This window comes from Eptatretus burgeri, chromosome 5 (genome assembly GCF_056783735.1).
Source record: "Eptatretus burgeri isolate ZD-2024b chromosome 5, Ebu_testis_v1, whole genome shotgun sequence".
NCBI lineage: Eukaryota > Metazoa > Chordata > Myxini > Myxiniformes > Myxinidae > Eptatretus > Eptatretus burgeri.
The window spans coordinates 4,048,019-4,072,769 of NC_140965.1; the positions used below are offsets into that span (position 1 = coordinate 4,048,019).

The 24,751-nt window shown below is 43.1% G+C and overlaps 1 protein-coding gene across 3 annotated transcripts in view; it reads right to left on the minus strand.

Moving 5' to 3' along the window:
- LOC147025734 (reticulon-4 receptor-like 2) overlaps window positions 1-24,751 on the minus strand; it is a 127,046-nt gene that overhangs the window by 16,456 nt on the left and 85,839 nt on the right. The window lies entirely within an intron of this gene.

The window sequence follows — 24,751 nt, forward strand, 5'->3', positions numbered from 1 at the left end:
CTCGGTTGTCGAAATTCTCGTAAAAATCGGATGTTTTGGAGACGTTTTAAGATTGTATAAAAATATTTCACTCACAGCATCACGGCTCGTCACGTGGTGCAGCGCGCTCGAGCAGAGGCGTCGTTGATCACGTAAAGGTTTTCCGTGTGCGCGCCGACGGTGTTTTTGATAAAGATGGTGTTTAAAAGTCATTTTTTATCCCAATAAAGGTTCTCGTCGCATGCCTGACTCGCTAAGCCGTCGGATTATGTAAAGATTGTTGGTGGATGGCCGAATATTACGGTTTTGTGACTTTGATTAAATAATATTAAATAATTGCATGGAGAAATGGAGATTTTTGCTTCGGTCGACGTTACGATTTTTGATGGTTTGGTACAGAATCATCGTAGAAACTTCTGGTTTGCGTCGCTACCTTCTCGAGAGACAGCTTTTATTAGACAAGGTCAGAGGTCAAGTTGACGATTTTGTAAGTACCAGTCTATGACTACTTGTTTGTTTGTCCGGTCAGAACTTTCGTGTTTTTCTCTGCAACCACCTGTTGGATTGAGACAAAATTTTCATAATTGGTGCGATGACTCATCTGGAATGTTTTAATGATAATTTTTGACGTCATAGGTCACGTGGTGTGGTAGCCATATTGGAAAACCGGAAAAACTTTGGACCTCTGTATCTCTAAAACCGCACCAAGGAAAAACTTGAAACTTGGCATGTAGCAAGTACTCCTCATGGGGAATGAGTGTAATTTTTATGACATCATAGGTGCCCTCGTTATGGCGTCATAATTGCATATGTACAATGCCAGATCCGATCAGTATGAAAATTTTTGTTGGTCATCTCGGGATAAAATTGTCCACAGAAAAAAAAAATCATGACGTCATCGGTCACGTGATTCAGCAGCCATATTGTTTAAAAAAAAAACCTTCAAAATTTTTATTCTCTGAAGTGGCTGAACAGATCGAGGTGAAACTTTACATGTATGACCGCCTGTCCATGAGGAACAAAAGGTTCACACATGATATCATAGGTCACATGGTTTGGCAGGCATATTGGATTTACCCTAAAACCTATAAAATACACCACTCAAAAGAAGTCCTGGTGAGGGTCTGCAATCTCCGAGAGCTCTTTTTTACCTCCGCCACCAAAGGTGAAGGAGTTTCTGTTTTCACCCCTTTCTGTCTGTCTGTCTGTCTGTTTGTCTATGTGCAGGGTATCTCAAAAAGTTGTGGACGGTCCAGATGAAATTTTGTGGGCAGGTTGGGTGTGTGACAAGGACGAACTGATTAGATTTTAGTGAAGATCCGGATCCGGATCTGACGACTCGAATATTTTAAAGTGATTCTTCACCTTTGAGAGATTGGGGCAAACTAATATATAGCACGATATCTCAAAAAGTTGTGGATGGATTTGGACGAAACTTGGTGGACAGGTTGGGTGTGTGACCATGACAAATTGATTCGATTTTGGTGAAAATCTGGCTCTGGATATGACTACTAGAATTTTAAAAGTGATTCTTCACCATTGAGAGACAGGGCTCAAAAACGATATATAGCATGATATTTCAAAAATGTATGGGGCCAGATATGTTCTCGTGGATCAGGCATTGCATAGTGGAGGTCTGCGCTCTACCGAGTGCCCTTCTTGTCTTGTCTTGTTAATGTGACCAATGTTAACACAATGCTCTACATTATAATGATCAGTGACAGGAGTCCGAGTGTCACGGCTGACAAAAGTGACTGCTTTCTTTCTTCTGAGACAAAATGGAGTTCAGATTATGTAAAAAAGATTTCTCACAAATTAAACTCGAGAACTCACTTATGACATATTGGAATGATTGTAAATCGGACAGCTGGTGTCACCCCCTCCCCCCAAAAAAAAAAAATGATTACATGTTCTATGAAACAGCACTCTTTGTTGGTAAAATGTACCAGATGGCAGTTTTTGTCAGATTGAATATCACCTGGAATCAATCCCAGGACCAAGATGATCATTCTACCAGTGAACGATCCGATCTGTACATAGACACGTATGTCTCTTGCCTTCTTTAAACACTCATTGTGTTCTTATTCCTGAGATAGGTTGAAGAACATAACAGTTATATGAATAACAAGTATGTATACTATCTGAATACAATTACAATGACTTTTATTATTTATTAGGAGATATTTATTTGTGATTTAAATCTGGTATTGACTTAATGATTCAGGGGATTGCCTTAAGGTCTTTGGGTCTTGAGTTTGAGCCCCTGTAGTGCTGTTAAATAACACCAGGTGGGTTCACTCAGCCTGTCATCCTTCCGAGGTTGGCAAAATGAGGACCAGTTTACTGAGAACAGGGACACTGCATCAGCAGCACAGCCGTGCTCACAGCAATGGTACAACCAGCAGTCACAGGCTTTATACAAAATAATAAAAAATAATTTAGGATTTTGCACAGGGCTGGAGAGGGATAAGGATATAAGGCAGGATTTCATAGTTTTTTTGTTTTGTTTTTTTTGTATACATTGTCGAGGCTCGTATGAGAGCTAACACACAATGCACAACAAAGGGGGCATGAGACAAGAGGGGAGGGAGTGGGAAGGACAAAACAGTGGGGAACGGAGACATTAGGAGATCTGTGGAAGGGAGAGGGATGGGGAGGGGGACTCGGGGTATACAAAATGGATACTACAGGGACTTTCAGGAAGGAAAGCAGGCAATTTGAAGGAGGTGGGGTTGGGGTGGATTAACAGGAGTAGAAAAGAACATGGTTTTGGCTGGAGGAAGATTAGAGGTGGTGGTGAACAACTGTTTTCAAGGTCTGGAGGGAAGAATGCGATTGAAGAGAGTGTGGGAGTTTATTCCAAAGGCGGGAAAAAAAGAGGAATGAAAGAGCGAAGGTGAGCAGTGATTCGTGATTTTGGTACTTTTTACCAGAAGGGGGTTGTTGGCGGACCTTGAGCGCCCTGTGGAAATAAGGGGGGGGGGGAGACAGAGAGCAGGGGTGGGGGAGACCGGAGAGGAGATGGTAGAATACAGAAAGACCACCGACCTGCCTGCAGTGAGACAGTGAGAAGCCCAAAGACTCAGCCTCACCGTGGGAGATACCAATCATCCTAAATGCTTTGGTTTCCACAGCGTGAAGCCGAGAAAGGTGAGAGGCAGGAGCAACAGCCCAGAATGGAGAGCAGTACTCCAACAGGTGGTGGATTCAAACTTTGTATGAGGTCAGGAGTTCAGGTGGGCTGAGGAAGGACTTTGCACGATGGAGGATTCCCAGTCGGCGACTGGCTCTGGAGGCGAGGTTGGAAATGTGGCTTTCCCAGGAAAGATCATTGCAGATCGTGAGACCCAGAAGCTTGAATGAAAGGACTTCTTCCAGAGGATTGTTTAGAAGGTGGATGGGGGGGGGGTGGGCTTCCAAATGGTCCTTTCGGAGAGACATCATGAGAGTATGAGATTTCTCAGGATTGAAAGACATGTTCCATGTTTTCAACCAGTTTGTGATTTTACCCAAATCTGCAGAGAGCGAAGAAGCTACTGCTTGCCAGTCTGAGGGATGACAGATGGTAAGACAGAGGGTGGATTAATCAGCAAGGAGATAAAGAGGATTTTCCAGAGAGTCAGAGAGATCTTTGATGAAAACCAGAAAAAGAACAGGGTCCAGAACACTGCCTTGAGGAACTCCAGCTGGACAGGAAGAGGGGATGAAAGAACTCCATTTAGAGCCACATGTTGACTGCGACAGGAGAGGAAGTCTGCGAGCCAAGAGTGGAGATGGCCTTGGATACCATAGGAAGAGAGTTTAGTGAGCAGGGCAGGGTGCCAGACCGTGTCAAAAGCACGTGATATGTCCAGGAATATGGCTCTGATTTCATGTCCGGCATTGAGGACCTCCAGCCATTGTTGGGAGAGCAGAAGCAACATATCCAGGGCAGAGTGACCTGGTCTGAAACCAAATTGATGATCGGAAATCAAGCCATTGGAGAAAAGGAAGGATTTAATGTCTGAAGCGATTATGGATTCCATAACCTTGCTGATGATTGGGAAAAGGCTGATTTGTTTGTATTTGCAAGGATCTGTTTTTGCACCTTTTTTATGCAGGGTAGTAATGTTTGCTGATTTCCAAGCAGATGACAGCTGACCTTGAGCAAATGAGAGGGTGAATAGAACAGAGAGAGGGTGAGCAAGAGCAGAAGAGCAGGTTTTTAGGACACATGGGCTGATGCTGTCTGGACCCGTTGCAGAATCTGTGTCGAGGTTTGACAGCAAGCTCTCCACTTTGTCAGAATAAAAGGGTGCAACTGGGTAAGGTGGGTACAGAAAGCGAAACCTGCTGATTTCGGACACAATATTTAGATGCAAACACCGAGTTTAGACATTCAGCTTTTTCACATGCGGTGTCAGCAGTGCGGCCATTTGAGGTAATGGAGGGGATGGAGGGGGAACATACACCAGAAACAGATTTGATTTGACACCACCAGGATTTGGGGGAGGGAGAGAGATTTTAGAGTTCAGACTTGAGATTAGAAAGATGTTGTTTTCTGGCTCTCCTGAGGGTAAATACACACTTGTTCTGAGCTTTATGGAAGGAACTGAGATTACCCTAAGTTGGATTTGGTTTCCAAGAGGCAAAGGCAAGTTGTTTCAGGACAACTGCCTCACCACAAGCTTCAGTGAACCAAGGGCGGAAGGAAGTGTACGACAACTGAAGACGAGAGGGGATAAATCTGTGCATGAAGGAGAACAAGTTTTTTTTTGAAAGAATTCCCAGGACAAGGTGATGTTGGAGAACATTGCAATGGCAGACCAGTCTAGAAGTTTGATGGCTGCTTGGAGACCCTGCCAGTCAGCTTGAGTGAAATGCCAGACTCAACGGTGCTGAGGTGGTTCTCTAATAACAGCCAGAGAGATGTCCACTTTGACAAGCACGTGGTCAGAAGAACCAATTGGAGTGGAGGAAGAGCAGCAGATATTTTCTGGGAAATTTGTCAAAAATCAGATCCAGAAGAGATGGAGTACCGTTGGTTGAGATCCGGGTTGGGAAGTTGACTGATTGAGTCAGTCCCAATGAGTCGCAGAAAGCTTTTGCTGAAGTGCCATGACAGGTGAGAGAGGTACCCACACCTAGCCAAATGGCATATGTGAAGTCACCACATATGAGGAAGAGAGAGTTTGGATGAGAGGATAGAAGTTGGTCCATGTTTGCGGATAGTGAGGTGTAAATGGAATCATCACTGTTTGATGGACAGTACAGCACACATATAAACATGAGGTGGGAGTGGAGGGGAAGCCTTTGCCAGAGGTATTCCTGGGGGTGTGGGGGAGTGAGGGCAGTGCATGGAGAGTGAGGAATAGAGTGTTTGATGAAAAAAGCAACTCCTCCACCAGGACGAAGCTCAGGTCTGTCATTCTGGAGGAGGGAGTAACCAGGGAGAGATATGAGGGAGTCAGAAACGTCTTGAGGGCAGAAAGTTTCTATTAGGCAGATTATGTCTGATTTGTCAGTGCCAACCTGTCTGGAATGATCTGTCAGGTTTGAACGAAGGCCCCGGGTATTTGAGGTCCACATGGTTAATGAAGAGGGAGGGAAAGAGGATTTGGGGGCAGGGGAGGAGAGAGTGAGGGTAAGACAAAGGAGGAGGTGGAGAGGTAAGGAGAGTTGTTGAAAGAATGTGGGGGATTGCAGAAGAGTGAGGGGAGGGGCGGGTGAGGAGGAGAAAATGCTCTGTGGTGCTGGGTTGAGGTGCAGTGGGGAGTAAGAAGAGAGGGGGCAGAGGGCAGTTGAGGATTTGGGGAGGTGGAGTGATGAGATGGAGGTGAGAGGGCAGGGGAAGGAGGCAGCTTTGTGGATGTGAGGGGGGGGCAATTTTAAAAAAAGAGGAAGTGAGGTGGGTGATTGGAGGGAGAAGGGTGAGTGGGGAGAGTTTTTGAGAAAGGTGAGAGGGAAGCTTGGAGGGGGAAGAGTGTGATGGTTGCTTTGAGAGGGTGGGGTAAGAGGGTTGAATTGGCAATGAAGTTGGAAAAAAATGATGATTGATGGAAAGCGAACATGCATTGCAAACTGGGTTTTCAAAAAAAATAAAATTAGTTCAGAAATGCGATTCAAGACATTTCTTGAGGAATGAAATAAAGGCAAATTAAAAGAATAGAGAGAAGAAACGTTGCTACAGTTGGACTTTTTGGACAAGGTATGAGGGAAAGTTCGAATTGAGAGCAGTCTGTTGAAATAGAAAAAAGAGTTGTGAATTATGATACAGTAATGAGAACTACACGTGTGGAAGAGATGAGAAGAGAACGTTTTTTATTATTTTATTTTTTTTGATAAAGCTTGCTTAAGATGAGGTAACAGAAAGGTTGAAGAAATATTTATGAGGTGAATGGTGAATTTGGATCGGTAAACACAGATGGTAGAAACAAATCCAGCAGAAGTACATGGTTATGGGAGATGTATCGTTAAAAGTGAATTTATTTATTTATTTATTTTTAATAAGGATTCTGTAAGATTCGGAAAAAGAAAGGTTGAAGTAACATCATGGAGGTGTAAGGTGAATTTGGAATGGTAAATGCAGAGTGAAGTTGTTGGATCAATGAAAAGTAACAGGAAGAGGGTAGAGAGAGACACGTGGTTTCTGGAGGTGTATAGTGAGAAAGGATACAAGGAAAATTATTATTTTTTGGATGAATCTTTGAAGGTAAAGTAAGATTAGGGAATGGAGGGTTGTAGGAAGAAATCGTGAAGGTAATGGTGAGAGTGGGTCAGCTGAAATAGAAGGAAGATGGTGTGCCAGCAGGAGGAAGGTGAAGAAGAAGAAGAAGAAGAAGAAGAAGAAGAAGAAGAAGAAGAAGAAGAAGAAGAAGAAGAAGAAGAAGAAGAAGAAGAAGAAGAAGAAGAAGAAGAAGAAGAAGAAGGAGGAGGAGGAGGAGGAGGAGGATTGGTACTTGTGGGTATGGAGGGAGAAATGGTTGTTTTTTTTTGTTTTATATTTTTTAAATTTAAGACAAGAAACAGATGGTGTCGATGGGGGGTGGTGGGAAAAGTGGGGAAAATAGGAATTGATGGTAGTAGAGAGAAAATACAAATAAAAACGATTGTACACCGAGATGGGAAGGATGGGAAGGATGGCTAAGGCCTCAAGGAAACCCGATAAGACAAGGTCGCCGAAACTCACAAAATAGCATGATTTTTGAAACAAAACCGAACTAGGAACACACAGTAAACATGTAGGTAAGGAAATAAACAGTTAAAACGTGACATGTAAGGACCGGGAACTTAACTTTGAGAAAGTCGCCAGAGACCGCTGAGAGAAGCAGCCGTTGCCTCAAAACCCGGAACCGGAAGTTTGTTCAGGGTGCCGGCAATACCTCAACTCCTCTTTGTGAAATACACCGATGTAAGGATCTTTAGCGTCCACGAATTAATGTTAATCCAGTTTCAGTTTCTTTTGAGTTGCTTTGGCAAGCTGTTTACTACAGCAATAAGTTTAGATTATTAACCCACATAAAGGGATGTGGTATCCTCGGTGATGAGCAGGCTGGGTTTAGAGAAGGGTATAATCCAGGTATTTGCTCTACATTCCATCGTTGATTTGTATTTATCACACCGAAAGAGGTTGTACTGTGCCTTTGACTACAAAATAACGTTTGACTTGGTTAATAGATCTTGATGGCAGAAACTGATATCTCCAGGGTTGAATGGTAAGGTTGTCAATGTTGTTTATAACTTGTACTTCAATGCTAAGTCACGTGTTAAAAAAGGTACTTCTCTGTCAAACTTCTTTTTGTGTTATGTCCGTGTACGTCGGGGTGAAAATGTATCTCCTCATCTCTTTGCCATTTATTTTAAACGACTTTGATTACTTTGTCCGTTGTCATGACAATGGTTTAGATTTTCTTGCGTATCATATCAATAACTACCTGAGCAATAGTGATATAGAAATTTAATGTGAGCTTTGGCATTTGACTGTTAATCTATCCAAAACCAAAGTTGTCGTTTTTTTAAAAGATGTAAAGTCCGAAATTTTCCAAATTTTATGTTCGATAATGACAAAATTGAAGTTGTGAGTGATTATGTATCCATAGGCTGTACTTTTAAACTACAATGGTTCTTTTAACAACAGCCATTTCAAATGGCAAATATCTCAAGCAAAAAGATCACAGTTTTCCTTTTTTACAGAAAGCATGCAGATCAAATGTTCCTCGTGATGTTCAGTGTGAGTTTTTCAAACGAATGGTGATGCCCATTTTATTATATGGTTGTGCGTTTTGGGGTGGTTACGATAGTACCCCATATTGAAATTTTCAATCATAAGTTTCTTAAACAAATATTACACCTCAATAAGAGGAATGCTAACTGAATGGTACTTGGGGAAACAGGAGGTTACCTTGTACGAGACTTTATTGGCAAGAGAATGGTAAAATTTTGTTTGCGAATTGTAAGTGGAGAGCAGAACAAATTATCCTCTGTTATGTTTCGATTACAAAAGTGTCTTCATGAAAGTGAAATATTTGAGTCTAAATGGATATGGACTCTGAAAAGTATTGCTGATCACCATGGCTATTCCAATATATGGTTTGATTTCTCTAGGTTTGATTTGGCATGATCGAAGACAAGAGTAAGCCCCTGTGCTCAAATTACAGTTTATGTAACAAGTTCTACTTCGAACCTTATTTACTGAAACTCGCTCCAGTCCTCAAAGTTAATATGTGTAGATTCTGTGATTGTAACCCCAACCTTCCTGTTTTGTCATTGTCTCTCTTCAAAATTGGATACTTTTTAACGTCTATGTTCATTATGCGAGGCTAATGTTACCGGTGACCAATTTAACTTCTTCTTGTCTGTTCAGCATTCACTGAAACTCGTATGAAGTTCATGAAACGTCATGATTGGGAAAATCCCTCGGTGAGATATTAAAATGAATGAGTTATTAAATGTGGATAATGTTGGTCAGCTTGTTAATGTGGCCAAGTTTATTATTGGTAGCATATTATCCAGGTTCTAAAAACTTGTTCATTTATCTGCTGTCGTGGAGACATTTTGTATGCTAATTCGTGCTTTGTTAAAATACATGATATCTGGTGATCTGTATCCAGACGTCACTCGTTTTGTAGACACTTGTATTCTTACGTTTTCTTTCCTTTCATGCCCTGAAAGAAGTCGAAGAGTTAGTAAAATTCAATTCAATTCAATTCAAAAGAAGTAAACTAACTGAAATAGAGAAAATGAAGAAAAGAATGATTGGAGAGAAAAAGGACATTAAGTGATGTGATTGTGGGAAGAAGGGGAAGCGATTGGAAAGAACCTGAGATTGAAATATTGGCAGAGAAGGGAATGGGCATGAATGGAGTGCAATCCTGCCATACTTGCGGATGTAATAAATAAATACATTGTCCCTAAGGGAATGGGACAAATATATGCATATATTTGCCCCATTTACTTGTCAGAGTACCCGTCCCAAGTGACGGGAAAAGCTAGCACCAGTATCCACCCCCAGTGACGGGAAAAGCTACTTATATGGCCCACCACTAAATGGTGGTGCAACATAGGGCGGCGGAGTTTGCATTTGTCTCAATAGAGGGCAAAATATCCTGGTTGTGAAATAAAAGTTGGCATCAGCATAATTCATGCCTGTTCTCCCATCATTTCAAAAGTGAATATTGAGCTTTTCAAATGCAGCACAGAAAGTGGCTGTTGTAGACAGACAAATTCACGGCCAGACACCATGGTTCACAATTTATAATCGATTACTTCCCTTACAAAGAACTTCAACACAGAAAGAGACCATTCGGCACATCAAGTCTGCACAATGTTTGCCAACCCATGTCTTTTTTTAGTATATAGAGTCAAGGCTCGCGGAAGAGCGAGAACACTGAACAGATCATGACACAACAGGACAAAAGGAACAGCAGCATGGGTAGGGGGGGGACACTAACAGTGGAGTTGAAGGACAAAATAGTGAGAATTGGACAAGCAATGGGGTATGGAGGAATAGGCTAGACACAATGGATAAAGAAGGAAACTTCTCCCCCTCCAACCACCCCCCACCCCCTATCCCATACTCTCTCTCTCTCTCCCCTCTTCTCTGTCCTCCCCTCTCTCCCTCCCCTCTCTCCCTCCACTCTCCCCACCCCGACCACTACTCCCCCACTATCCTCTCCTCTCTCTCTCTCTCTCTCTCTCTCTCTCTCTCTCTCTCTCTCTCTCTCTCTCTCTCTCTCTCTCTCTCTCTCTCTCTCTCTCTCTCTCTCTCTCTCTCTCTCTCTCTCTCTCTCTCTCTCTCTCTCTCTCTCACACTCCCATCCTCTCGATGTGTCTATCCTCTATCCATTTAAAACGGCTTTAATTTCCTTTTCATTTTTGTTGCTTTTATTTGATATTGATGTACCATACTCATTACTGAGCGTCTGAGCCACCAACACAGCTTCCTGAGCAAGGGTTATAGTTATACTGGGTGGTTTGTCATTGCCTTCCCAGCAGTAGTTCGGGCAGGAATTTGCAATTTGGCCATGGTGTCGGTGATAACTCACCCACTCTTCGTGAAGCACACCATGGGGATCTTTAATGTCCATTAACTAATGTCAGAAGACAGGATGCCCAGTTTAACGTCCATCAAAGGAACGACACACACATTGATGATTCACCCAATCTGTGTAACACCAGGAAGACACTTTACAGCTGGGCCAAGATTCAGCCCCAGGCAAGACAGCTGAGAAGAGAGTGTACATACCTCGAGGTCATCCTGTCAGCCAAGGTCATAACTTAACGCACTGTTAATAAACAATCTGTGATTCCATGTTGTTATTTGCATATGTTAAAAATGTTTAACAAAAGTAGAATCCAACTATAAATGAAAAGAAAACAAACATATGTATATATGGGAAAATTATGCTCCCAGACCAGGAATAAAACCCAGGTCCTTTGATGAACCATACCAGTGGTCTACCATCTGAGCTACCTGGGTGACTCACTTTCTGAGCACGCAATTCTCCGACATACAGAGATGCCACTCTCTTTCCCCCACTGCTTCCAGGATACTCACTGCCAACCACACGAGCAGCAAGGGCCTGTCCACGAGAGGGTCTTTCCTCAATGGGGGGACAATTCCATGTCGGCTATACATATGCACACATGCGCACGCATGCACGTACACACAAACACACACACACACACACACACACACACACACACACACACACACACACACACACACACACACACACACACACACACACACACACACACACTTTGAGGCAACTCATCCATCATATTCCACCAAAATTGTAGTATGTATGTATGTATGTATGTACCCTATGGAATTAAAAACGGCTTGGCTGATATCCACCAATGTTTGCATACACACTAGGAGGTACGTGTGAGCCAGGCTTGAGCACAATTAAAATGGGCTTTTGCCCCGTGAGGGTGGGGACGATGACCCAGACAAAAGGCAAAGTAATGTATGCATGCGAGTTCAGGTTAAACTTGAAGTAAGCATGTATTCATAATTGCCTCAAACGTTACATGAAAGTGGGAAAGGAGGGTGTGCTTTCCGTGTGTCGTGTAATAAATGTGCATTGTGTGAACTGTTTTTCCCGTTTCGCTTCGTCTTTTCTTTATTGACCCTCCATCCTGCTTCACGTAAATGGTTCGTAGTGGGCTTAATATGCCCGGTAATTAATATGAACCGTCCAGGTTGGTGATAACACCGCTCGGTTATCCTGATAGCACGGAACGGGCCGCTTGGGCGGCCCGTGTCCGGAGTCGACTTGCGGCGAGGTGCGATCGCCCGGTCGACCATTCGCGCAGGTACTTAGGTAGATCGAATTTGGCGAGCGACCCTATCCTGCGCGGGTGGGCAATTGGCACGACTGTGGTGAGGTTAACCCCCCACCCGTGACTAGCTCCCGGCGTTGGTCCGAGAGGGTCACGACTGAATTGTCCGTCCAGTGGGCGACGTGCCGCGATTCGAGTCACGTGGCCGTCCGCACGCCGGTGGGCGTGAATTCGCAACAATATATACATAAATATATAGAGGGGTGCAACATTAATTTCTACAAGGGAAGGGGGAGCACAACCAGCATTTTTATAAAGTGTGTGGCTGTCCCAGATAGCACACCGACTTTGGGGTCTACGTTATTTTGTCCACCGGTCCAACGTCAGATGGCTTTTACACGATCGTTTTATGCCAACGTACGACCGACGTCGGTGTGCTGTCCGGGGTGGATATGGCATTGGACGAGATATTTCACTGACACCATAATTCACTCTCGGAAGGAGTGGGTATTTATTATTCCACTAAAATGGCCAATTCACACCGATTTAAGGGGGTATCAAATGTAACAGCTCGGTACATAATGATAATGGTAATACATAATGATAATGGTAATACATAATGGTAATGGTAATACATAATGATAATAATGATAAATAATGGTACATAATGATAATGATGATAATGGTATATAATGATAATGATAATAAGGTATTGAGGACTAGACACCCTCCACACCTATAAAAACAGGAGACAAAGCATATTAAAAGAGATCACTCACATCATCAGTAAGCTGAACCTCCTCCTTTTAAAAGAATATTGGCAGATCAAGCAAACAAGTGATTCAATGATGAACTCATCTTGGGAAATGGAGCCTCAATCAATAAAGCCCCATATAATGCTCGCTGTGTATTTTAACTTCACAATACAGCTGTGTGTGTGTGTGTGTGTGTGTGTGTGTGTGTGTGTGTGTGTGTGTGTGTGTGTGTGTGTGTGTGTGTGTTCAAGGTACCACCACCTCTTGTAAATTGAAAACAGTCAATCTATGAGGCCCTTAGACTGTGTCCAAATGCTTTTACATTACCAATTTATAAATATATAAAAACAGGATAAGATTGTGCTGGGGCAAAATCAGGCTGAGCATGGGCTAAACATACATCATGATGTCACAGAGTGAGCATTGTCTAGTTATATTTCTCTGAAGAAAAATAGTGACCTTCAACTGGCAAGGATGAATTATAGCAAACAAAGACAAAAAAAAAAATCAGAAAACTTTTGGGTGTAAAAGTGTTTTTGGCCGCGTTTTCATGCGTTTTTATGTGTTTGGTATTTTATATTTTCCTGACATATTGGTTATCGATCCTCATTACTTTCTATTAATAATAGCATGAAGTCCAACATATTCATGCTGCGATTTAATCATTCAATAGAAAATGTGGATAGCAAGCGGGAGTGAATTATGGCCATCTTTAAAAGCAGAATAATAAAGTAGGTAGTAGATACAGTGTTTGCAGTTATACCACAAATCATCCTGCAAGAACCCCCTTGTTCATTAAGAATAGATATTATCAACGAGAACGGCTGGTGTGTAAACCTGATTTTGGATAATGGTATATTCTCTCATTATAGTCAGAGCGAGAAATCAGCGAGGGAAGGAAGAATTCTCATTGAAGGTGATGGAGTACGTTAGGGAGTCGGAGGCATTCCAGGATCTGTAATGTATGGGCTTGAAACATCTGGCGAATGAGCGAATACAGTTCGTTTGTTCCAGGAGCACCACACAAGACACAAACAACCGTTTCATAATCCACAGACGCATTGTTAATGTCTCGACTTTCAACTTGAGGGACTTTGAAACTAAAACAATAAGCAAGACAAATTCAAAGCAAAATGTAAATTTTGTTACGTCCACCACCAAAATGAATGGAGGTTATGTATTCACCACTATTTGTCTGTCTGTGTGTGAGCACGACATCTCAAAGCATTGTGGACGGATTGGGACGAGACTTGGTGGATGAGTTGGTTAGGAGAAAAGAACAAGCCGATTCAATTTTGGTTCAGGTCTGGATACAGATCCGGCCTATCGGTGGAATATAAAACGTTAACGGTTCAGCCTGGCGGAGGTATGTGCTCTACCGAGTGTCGTTCTCGTCTCTCAATATAATTATCCCCTCCCCCATGCAGTGAGAGATGGGGTTTTGCAATAACGTGTGTGTGTCCAGGCCATAATGTTTTTACCATTTGAGCTTTTGTCATCAAATTTTCAACGAAGCTTTATTATGAGAATATTGTTGCGAATCTGGAAACCATGCGCACTCAACATTCAGGTCCCAAAGTTAGTCATGCCGGTAAGTACGTGTGTAGTCAGATCCCTTTCCTTTTTGTTTCGTGGGAGGCTCGAAAACGTGCGTTGTGACATCTTCAGTTAGGTTATTATGTCCAACGAGCCATCGAATAAACCATCCCATCTGCATGATCTGCATCCCCCATCATGATCCACTACCCAACCGCTGTCTACAAGCACTCTGACTTGCCAGGGCAGGGTCTTGCAGCCGTTCCTTGCTGCTCCCCCCAACGCTCCTTCCACAAACGTTTTAACTCTTGCACCAACGCAACATGGATACTGTTACTCTTTGAGAGCGGAGCCACGTGGAGAATGTGGGGTCTCCAAACAGGGGACACAGCTCCGCCCTGGTGGGGTGCGGCCGTGGGCCAATGAGGGACGGACAGCGAGGTGATTCTCGCCAAGGCTCCTCCCCGTGTGGGAGGAGATATATATCTCGGACACTCTGAGGGTTGTCGTTGTCGTTGTCTGAGAGCAGAGCAGTGCGAGAGCTGTGTGTGTTTCACGAGGGAGGCGGATAAAGATCCCCGAGAAGAAGTACTGGAGTTCTGGAGTGGTCAGGTTCAACACGGTGGTTGTTACGGGGAGAGTTCTGTGGATCCCGACCATTCACCACTCGAGCTCTGCCACAAACCACGAGTCCCCCACGTGCAACTGGGACCAGGCCGACGACCATTGGTAGGTGCAGCAGCATGGAGAACCCCCTTTCTCCGATGGCCAGGTACCCATCCGGACTCTGACCCCCAGCTTCTCTCTCTCTCTCTCTCTCTCTCTCTCTCTCTCTCTCTCTCTCTCTCTCTCTCTCTCTCTCTCTCTCTCTCTCTCTCTCTCTCTCTCTCTCTCACACATCGGCTGGAAGGTCCAATAAAAAAACTCTGGGGTTTCTTTTCTTTTTGTGTGTGTGTCTGCGTGTGGGCCCATCTATAAGTAGAATTGTTTAAGTGTTTATTTCATTATTGTAAATACTGCATTGCATATTCACGATAAGTCTGCCCTGTGTCTTTATTTTACTGTAAATAAATTATTAGAAATGTTCCCAGCTTGTTTCCGTCCTTTCTATATTTGTTCCAGCATGGTCCGGGTCTGAGTTCAGACGGGGTTTCATCCCTGATAATCCGTTAATCCTAGCCGGCACGGCTTTGGCAGTTTCTGCTCGGCTGCAACCGAGCCGGAGTTGGTCGTCACTCGTTGGAATTCTACCGCAGTCGGTAGAGTGACCCGGTCCGAGAAAGATGTGCCGAGGGCGTGAATCCCCGGTAGCCAAGACTGCGTGGCTATTTAGGTATATTGGGATCTAGACAATTAACCCTGCGCCACAGGGTCGAGATATTGGCGTTTCACGGTCGATTAATCGACCCGCCAGCTTCGGAGTTATCCAGAGCGATGGCCTATAAATTCCGGGGAGTCTGGTGGGAGACGGCGTAAACTTCCCCACCTAACGGTCGTTCTTGCCACCGACCCCCGGCCCACGACAATATGGAGAAGACAAATTAACAACTTGGTCAAAAGGTCAAAGGTACCGTTTAGCATACAGGATTAGAAGAAGTCCGAAGACAAAGCGGACGGGCTTTGCATTTTCAGATGCTTTCTAGTTATATACAGTATCGATTGTTTTATTTGAGATGTACTTATTTTCCACGTGATCTCACTTAGTCTGTATCAGAGGATGGCTTGTAATATGTTAATGTCTTGATACTTCCTCTGACAATGTGTCACGTGCTATGCTGTGGTCAACGTGAACATATTGTCAATTATTGGTCAAACTCGACCTCATGGCTGACTGATTAGTTCAGTATCTCTACTGTTTACAAAGGTGCACCAATTTAACCATTGCAGGTTTTTAGATCCTTGTGGAGGATCTCTAAGTCTTACTCACGTTGTTGTTCTTCATCTTCTTCTTGTGGACTTTTTTGTTTCACAGCCAAAAGTTTTCATTGAAACTTCCTGAAATTGGCATATACATCTAAAAATACCCTGCGCAGACAGTAACGATCTCCGATTTTGAAAATTCCTCCGAGAAAAAAAAAGTTATGACGTCAAAATATCTCCGCAAATGGAAATCGCCTAAAAAATTATCTCTGAAACTAGGCAAGCTTTTTGAATTCTGTTTGCGGGAATCGAACAGGGCATTAGCAGAGATGAATTACCGCACATATTATGATACATCACTATGACGTCATATCAATTTTTATGACGTCATTCCTATTTTTGACATTTTTTGTTTCACAACCCAGAGTTTTCATCGGATCTTCGTGAAACTTGTTATGTATATGCAGAAAGCCCACGCGCGGGCAGTAACCATCTCTGATTTTGGAAATTCTTCCCAGAAAAAAAGTTGATGTCATAATATCGCCGCTAATGGAAATCGCCTATACCATTATCTCCGAAACTAGGCAAGCTGTTTGAATTTTGTTTGCGGGAATCAAGCTGGGCATTAGCACAGATAATTTATCGCAAACCTGATACATCACAATGATGTCATATTCGTTTTTATGACGTCATCATTAAGAGGACGAGGATCTTAGCTCATTTGAGCTTGTTGAATCGATTGAGGAGGTAAATCTTTTCTGCTCTGTGATTATAACATTTTGATTGAAACAGTATGCTTAAAATGCACCTTAATATGTGAGTGAACGGTTCGGTGACCATCGCTACTCAGGATACAGCTGTGCAAGGGAATTGTTAACCTGAGTTGGGCCAGCATGGAATGTAGTCGAGGCAATCGGGAAAAAAATGTCTCAAAACGACGAGTCATTTTTTCAGGAAGAAAATTATGACGTCACAAAAGGAAAGTTGGCCAAACATTTTGAACAGAGCGTCACACAGGGTATTGGCTTTGCGATCCACCGGGTCAAAAAGTGGACGACAGCTTTTGACATTCCTCATCGGGTATAAAATCAACATCTAAGAGGGGTAGAATTGTTAAGGGAATCATGTCACCTACCAATTGAACATCATGGAGAAAGCAATACTCTTCAGTAATTGTGAACCAGGTTAAAAAAAAATATCTGCCAATAACATTCGTGTATGAAAACGCAAGGAAAACCAGGTTTGCAAAAAACCGCTCGTTGATTGGCTACCAAAATACCAACCCAACAGTGTGCTCGAGGAGGAGAAACCAGCTTGCAATGCCAAAACAAAAATCTGCATCTGAACAAATGCAAGTTCCAATTGGCTTCTTCTCAAGCACACTCTTTATTGAGTCTGTGTTGTCCTGCCAAACGGCGTCGATACAAGACGACTCGTTTAACAATGGTATACACACTGCTGGTCGAGTGAGACCCAAAACACAGTTCTCTTCAATGCCAAACTTTGAGAATAAAGCACAGTTCACAACATAGGCTATCAAGGACATGTGTCAACCTTACTGTGTGCCACAAAATTGAGTCGTCACATCGTCCTGATGAGCCCAAAAAAGGGCAAAACCACGGGTGACGGCTCCACTGTCCTTTACTTTGTGACCTTTAAAAGCACGGTCTTTAAAATAGGTCCGAGTGTGTCCACGAAAGACATCCAGTGTTGGAGGCAATGTGGTGTGCATGCACTTGATGCTTATGTCATGCTGCCATTATTAGGTCGGAAGGGCAGTGTGTGTGTGTGTGTGTGTGTGTGTGTGTGTGTGTGTGTGTGTGTGTGTGTGTGTGTGTGTGTGTGTGTGTGTGTGTGTGTGTGTGTGTGTGTGTGTGTGTGTGTGTGTGTGTGTGTGTGTGTGTGCGTGTGTGTGTGTGTCTATAAATTACCATTCCAAATTTAAACCGTACAAAAATTTTTTTTAATGAAATGCGATACAATGATGCAGTGTTTGTTGCATGTAAAAGAAACTTTCTCGATGTTTTATTGACTCGTTTTTAATATCCAGGTACCTCCTGTGACATGTGACATAACATTTACTGCTAATGGCGTCCTCACAGGAAAAATTGCAGAAGGTTGCTGAGTTTATAGAGACTAAATCAGCTACACAGGTTAAACAAAGCCACAGGAAGACCTGGGGAAGGCAGTCACCATCGAGAAAAACAATTTGAGAGCGGCATAAAACATTTATGGAGATTGGTAGCATCCTGCAGAGGAAGGGGGCAGGCCAGACAAACACAAGGGGTGAGGATGTTGAACATATTCCTGAGTCATTTAAGTACAGTCCCCATAAGTCCATTTGGACTGCCACCAGTGAGCTGCAGTTACCTCGCTCAATGGTACATAAAGTGCTAAAAATGCGAGTACCCCTGTAGGTGTATGAGGTTGAGCTTGTGCTTGCTGGCACTCAAGCCGAATGACTGCATGTGATGCATGTCGTTTTCAGTGGACATTTTGGAATGCTGAGATGAAGACGGATTCCTACAACGTATGCTCTTCTCAGACGAGTAAACCTTCCACGTTTCAGGAATAGTTAACAGACCTACGGTCAGGAATTGGAGCTCTGGAGCCTCCACATGAGGTCCGAGAACTTGAGTGCAACAGCCCAAAGGTTAACATGCCCTCATCGATGTGCCCAAATAAATTACCGAGTCATTGGGTCAAAGGGCAGAGGAACTCCTTGTGAGCCAACGGCCATCGATATCTGGTGCTCAACTGTGCTTGGGGATGTCCTATTGCAGTTTGGTAACTTTGTAGGAGGTTGGTGGCAGGATTTTCACTCCGGCCACCGTAAAGCAATTCATTTAGTAACATACACAAAACACAAATAAAACGAAGAAAACCCCATTCCATGGGAGTACCTCCTGTGCAGCTGCCCCTCACAGGGTAGCTCACCGGATGACGGGATTGGGGCAAAGCCTCCGAGGCCCCCATTCTTTGATGATAGGAGGAAAACCATGGGAAAAAAACTTGCTGGGTCGGGTTGTGGGGGTGTGTGTCGAGGTGGTGCTGAGGTCTCATTCACCAGATGGCACTCACCTCGGGTTAACTTGAGGGGATCCCTTCAGGTGGGCATCTGGGATGTCCTCACTCTGAGGCAGGTGGTTACACCTACCACTGGTCTGGTCGCTCTGATAGTTACCATGCCCAAGGAGTTGCTGTAGCTGTGTCCAATAAGCTGACTTCCATGATAATTGAGGTAACACCGGTCAATGAGCGTATCATGAGAACTAAGGATTCGACAATCCTTGGGTATCATTTCCCTGATCTCCCAGGCAAAAATGTTATAGTTCAAAATATAGTATATGAGAGTCGTGCTCTCATATACTACAGTAATCTGCAGAGAATTGCTACAGGAAAAGAATGATAATTTTCCTGGGGCTGTCTATTCTCCGACTGAGGCGAGTGATCTCATTGTGAAGGCGAAGGGTTAGGGTTAGGGTACATCAAGTGCTAACTCCTTTCTCACAGGTATGTTTAGAAGTATTTTTGACTTCTTTAAAAGTCTTTTTCATCCATTTCATTCTGCAATCCTTATCCGGCAGGTATGAAATGTGTTCAGACCGTCCAGATAGACTTCATCACTCGGGGTTTCTGCACGTGCGTGCCGAGCAATCTGGGGTGGGTTACGTCATTTTTGAAAGTGCCGTATTAAATGTGTATTGAATCGAGCCATTCCCAGTGGGAATGGGTGTTACAGGTAATCCCATCCATAATTCTGGGGGAATTAACCCGTCCATAAGGACAAGTTCTTTGCTTGTATGTGAAATTAGAAAAATAGAAAGTGAAGAGGATCTGCAACTATTTCATTGCTCATCAACGGTTCAGCATCTGTCCTCACCTTTCCACAATGGGACACACCTCCTCCTGCTGATGCAGGCATTCATTCTGGTTATCAAACACGTTCGAGGAGTTAAAATAATTCTTTGGAATTTTTAGAACTTTCTTCTTGTCTGACATCAAATAATGCTTGTGCCACACTCAGTGTGTAGCATCCATGTAACGATGCTCTCACGGCTGACTAATCGCTGCAAACAGAATGGCCACCCTTGCTGCCTGATACTCTGCTTTTGGAAAACCCTCTTGTTATATTTGAGGTATGAAGACAACAAACTTCCATGAAATGAAGAGCTACAGAAGGCTAACAGCTCAGTTAAACATACTGGGAATATTATCACATCTCAATTTCTGACCATAGCCAACAGCGAAGATCTTGTATGTATTTTATTTATAAGGACTGTCTGGGCAGACCCAAACATTAAATTAGCAGAAACTCAATGATGTTTTTTTTTTTTCAATCTTGGGATCTTTTAATAAGGACTCATTGATTTATTATGTACACACGTGGTAAAAAGTAGGGGTGAGAGGGGGGGGGGCTTGAGGAATTGAGCAAAATTAAAATGGAAAAGGAAGAGAAAAAGTAGAAGAGAGAAAAAGTTGAGTAGGAATTTATGAGAGGACTGGGTATGTAGATGGGAAAAAGGAGAAAGGGGTTTGGGAGGAGGTTGGCATCAACCCATCAACGGATGAGAGTGGATATAGGCACGTTTGAGATGTACAGAGTGGGAGAGAGGGAGGGGGTAGAGGCGGGCTGGCCGGGGGGGGGAGGGGGGGTTGAGAGATCACGGAGAGACGAAATTCGCCATTTTGTGTACCCTATAAATCAATGGCCCCAAACCTCTTGCTTCTGGAAACAACCCGAGATTCAGCTTTGCAGTTCAAATCAAATAACTTGACTACAGATGGAAGGATTATCCTTGTACTAAGTCTCTCGTCTCATTTAAACTTGGTCAATCAATACAAAGCAAGGCCATTAAAGGCAGTGCGTGCTCACAACAATAACATTATCTGGCTTACTGCATTGAGCCTGATTTATCCCAGTAACTCACACAATGATACACGAGGAACCTGGATGCAGGAGGAAGCTATTCGGCCCATCAAGCCTGCGTAACATGTACACCTCATCAATTCAACCTGCGGTTTATCAACTTAAACCCACTCGGGGAGGAGATCTCGGAGTGGAGGAGAGGGCGTACAGACATCACCAGGATGTTTTACACACACACACACACACACACACACACACACACACACACACACACACACACACACACACACACACACACACACACACACACACACACACACACACACACACACACACACACATGGCCAATACACACAGTAGTGAGGTCGGGCACTGATGTTGGGCGATTAGGTCTGGCTCGCAGTCAGCGTTCAAATTCATCCCAAAGGTGTTCGATGGGCTTGAGGTCAGGGTTCTGTGCAAGCCAGTCAAGTTCTTCCACACCGATCTCGACAAACCATTTCTGTGTGGACCTCATTTTGTGGCAACAGTTTGGGGAAGGTCCTTTTTCTGTTTCAGCATGACAATGCCCCCATGAGCAAAGTTGGAAGCACAGAATCGTCTAGAATGTCATTGCATGCTGTATCGTTAAGGTTTCCCTTCACTGGAACTGAGGGGTCTAGCCCGAACCATGAAAAACAGCCCCAGACCATTATTTCTCCTCCACCAAACTTAACAGTTGGCATTATGCATTTGGGCTGGTAGCGTTCTCCTGGCATCCTCCAATCCCAGATTTATCCGTCGGACTGCCAGATGGTGAAGCGTGATCCATCACTCCAGAAAACACATTTCCACTGCTCCAGAGTCCAACGGCGGTGAGCTTTACACCACTCCAGTCAACACTTGGCATTGTGCATGGTGATCTTAGGCTTGTGTGTGGCTGCTCGGCCATCAAACCCATTTCATGAAGCTCTCGACGAACAGTGCTTGTGCTGACGTTGCTTCCAGAGGCAGTTTAGAACTCGGTAGTGATTGTTGCAACCGACAACACGATTTTTCCATGCTACGCGCTTCAGCACTCAGTGGTCCCGTTCTGTGAGATTTTGTGGCCTACCACTTCGCAGCTGAGTTGTTATTGCTCCTAGACGTATCCACTTCACAATAACAGCATTACAGTTGACCGGGGCAGCTCTCGCAGTGTAGAAACTTGATCCACTGACTTGTTGGAAAGGTGGCATCCCATGATGGTGCCACGTTGAAAGTCACTGAGCTCTTCAGTAAGGTCTACTAGTCTACTGCCAATGTTTGTCTATGGAGATTGCATGGCTGTGTGCTTGATCTTATATACCTGTCAGCAATGGATGTGGCTAAAATAGCCGAATCCACAAATTAGAATGGGTGTCCGCATACTTTTGGCCATGCAGTGTCCCGATATATACTTTTTTTGGGGGGGGGGGGTGGGTGAGGCGAGGTTAGAGAGGAATGAACAAACACACAGCACATTCATCTTTCGACAAGCTCCTCTCACAGACATCACAATCATGACACAGGTATACCATCGCCCATCCATGTCTCAGCTACCTACCATACCCACCAACATCCCTATACCTCTCTGTCTCCATTGCTTCTCGGTACCTATCAAACGATGAAACTCAAATTAAAACCTCTCTACTATTTCAGCTGCCAATACCTTTTCAGGAAGACCATTCCATGCATTAACTACTCTCTGAGTGAAAGAGCCTTACCTTACTCTCATCTTAACTTCTTTACTTTGGGGTTATAGTCCCTGGTCCTGTCACTGTCCAATCTATTGAAAAACTATTCTACACTGATTTTGTCAATACCCTTCATTATCTTAACCCTATTCCTACCTATATAGATAAACAGACATAGAGATAAACATATAGATAAACAAACATTAGTTTGTTTATCTATATGTGCCGGTAATAAATATATATGATGTTTTAAGATCCCACCTCGCTGCACAGAGGTGCAAGCAAATCCTTTCTGGGGTCCAAAAAGCCCCCAGTTGTTTTCGTTCAATTTTTGCATGTTTGATTACTTCACATGGTATTTGTATGAAGCAAGTCCTCCAATTTATATTTATATTTATGTTTGTTTACTCTATCACTGAAACATCGTCCAATCAAAATAATTATGTTTCCTCATTGATGTGAAACTTCAGCAGATTGAATGAAATTTAATTCTTCTGATTTGGGGTCATAAAAGTCTCCAATTGGAAGGTTAATTTTAGATTTTAGATTTATTACTTTGCAATTAAAAAATAATAATTGACAATTCTGTTGACCTTTTGTTTGTTTATCTGTCTGCTCACCTTTAATCGCCTACAGGTCACAATTTTAAACTGATCTTCATGAACCTTCACCAAATGGTGGAGTTGGTGGTCTGACAGAATCCGATAATTTTTGAGCTCAAAAGATCATCCATAGGCCAAAGGTCAACAACATTTATAATTTTCTTAAATCCTCAATTTTCATCCGATTGACTTGAAATTTGAAGAGCATTTGCATATGAGGTCACCGAATTCAACCAAATATTCTTTTTGAGGTCAATATGGGCCAAAAGGTCAACATAGGCCAAACTTCTGAAATTTTCATCCGATTGACTTGAAATTTGAAGAGGACTTACACAATCAGGTCACTTAATTCAACCACCAACTATTTATGAAGTCAACATCGGCCAAAAGGTCAACATAGACCAAATTTGTATAATCCTCAATCTTAATCCAATTAACTTGAAATTTGAAGACAACTTGCATATCAGGTTAATGAATTCAACCACCAACTATTTTTGAAGTCAACATGGGTCGAAATGTCAACAGAGGCCATAATTTCTAAAATTTTCAATTTTCATCCAATTGACTTTAAATTAGAACAGGATTTTCACATCAGCTCTCTGAATACAAGCACCAATTATTTTTTAGGTCAGCATATGCCAAAAGGTCAACTACTGAGGTGCACTTTCTTAAACCTTCAATTTTCATCCGATTGACTTGAAATTTGAACAGGATTTGCATATCAGGTCAATGAATTCAACCACCAATTATTTTTAAGGTCAAAATATATCATTATTTCTGAAAAAGTTGTGGGCAAGTTATGACAAAACTAGGTGGATGAGTTGGTTAGGTGACGAGAACAAGCCGATTAGATTTTGGTTCAGATCCAACCCATCAGTGAGATACAAAATGTAAATTGTTCAGCCTGGCGGTGGTATGCGCTCTACCAAGTGCCATTCTACTTTGTTCTGTTTTGCCAAGTGTTGCTCTACGAATGATTTTTCATTTTGTTTTTATGTTCGTTGATGTTATAAAAAAAAAAGACCATGTTTAGTCATTTTTGTGAAACTTTGGCAGATTTAGTGAAACTGAGTGGTTTTGGATTGGGGTCCAAAAAGACCCCTGTTGGTAAGATTAGGTTGTAAAATATGTTGGTAGAACTAGGGTTAAACATATCTATCATATCCCTTCGTAATCACCTCCTTCCTAATTTATAAAGTCCTGTCTCCTTCAACTGCTCCTAAGCTAAGTCGAGCAAGGCCCGGAATCAATCTTGTATCCCCACGCTGAACCCTCTATCTAGCAGATGTTTCCTTCCTGAGATGTGTTGACCAGAAGCTACAAACAATATTCTGGATGAGGTCTCAGTAAATTCCTGTAGTGTTAACACTTCCTGTTTTGATTTGTAATATATCCTCCTACGAATACAAGCTAAAACCCTGTTAAACATATAGCTGATTGGCACTGTGCTGTCTGCTTTTCCTCCTCCCCCCTGTCCATATCTATTATCACCCCCAGATCCTTCCCCAGTGTCACATGCTCCAAGTCCTGCAGGTCAACAAGACTGTGACTCGAGCACAATAGCTACCTTGCTGACTCTGACAGTTTTACCATAAAAGTACAAAAGCAGGCAAACACAGACCTCACACGACCTCTCTGCTTGTGCAAGCTTTACTTCTCCACCAATGACTTAGTTATTACTCGCACCAT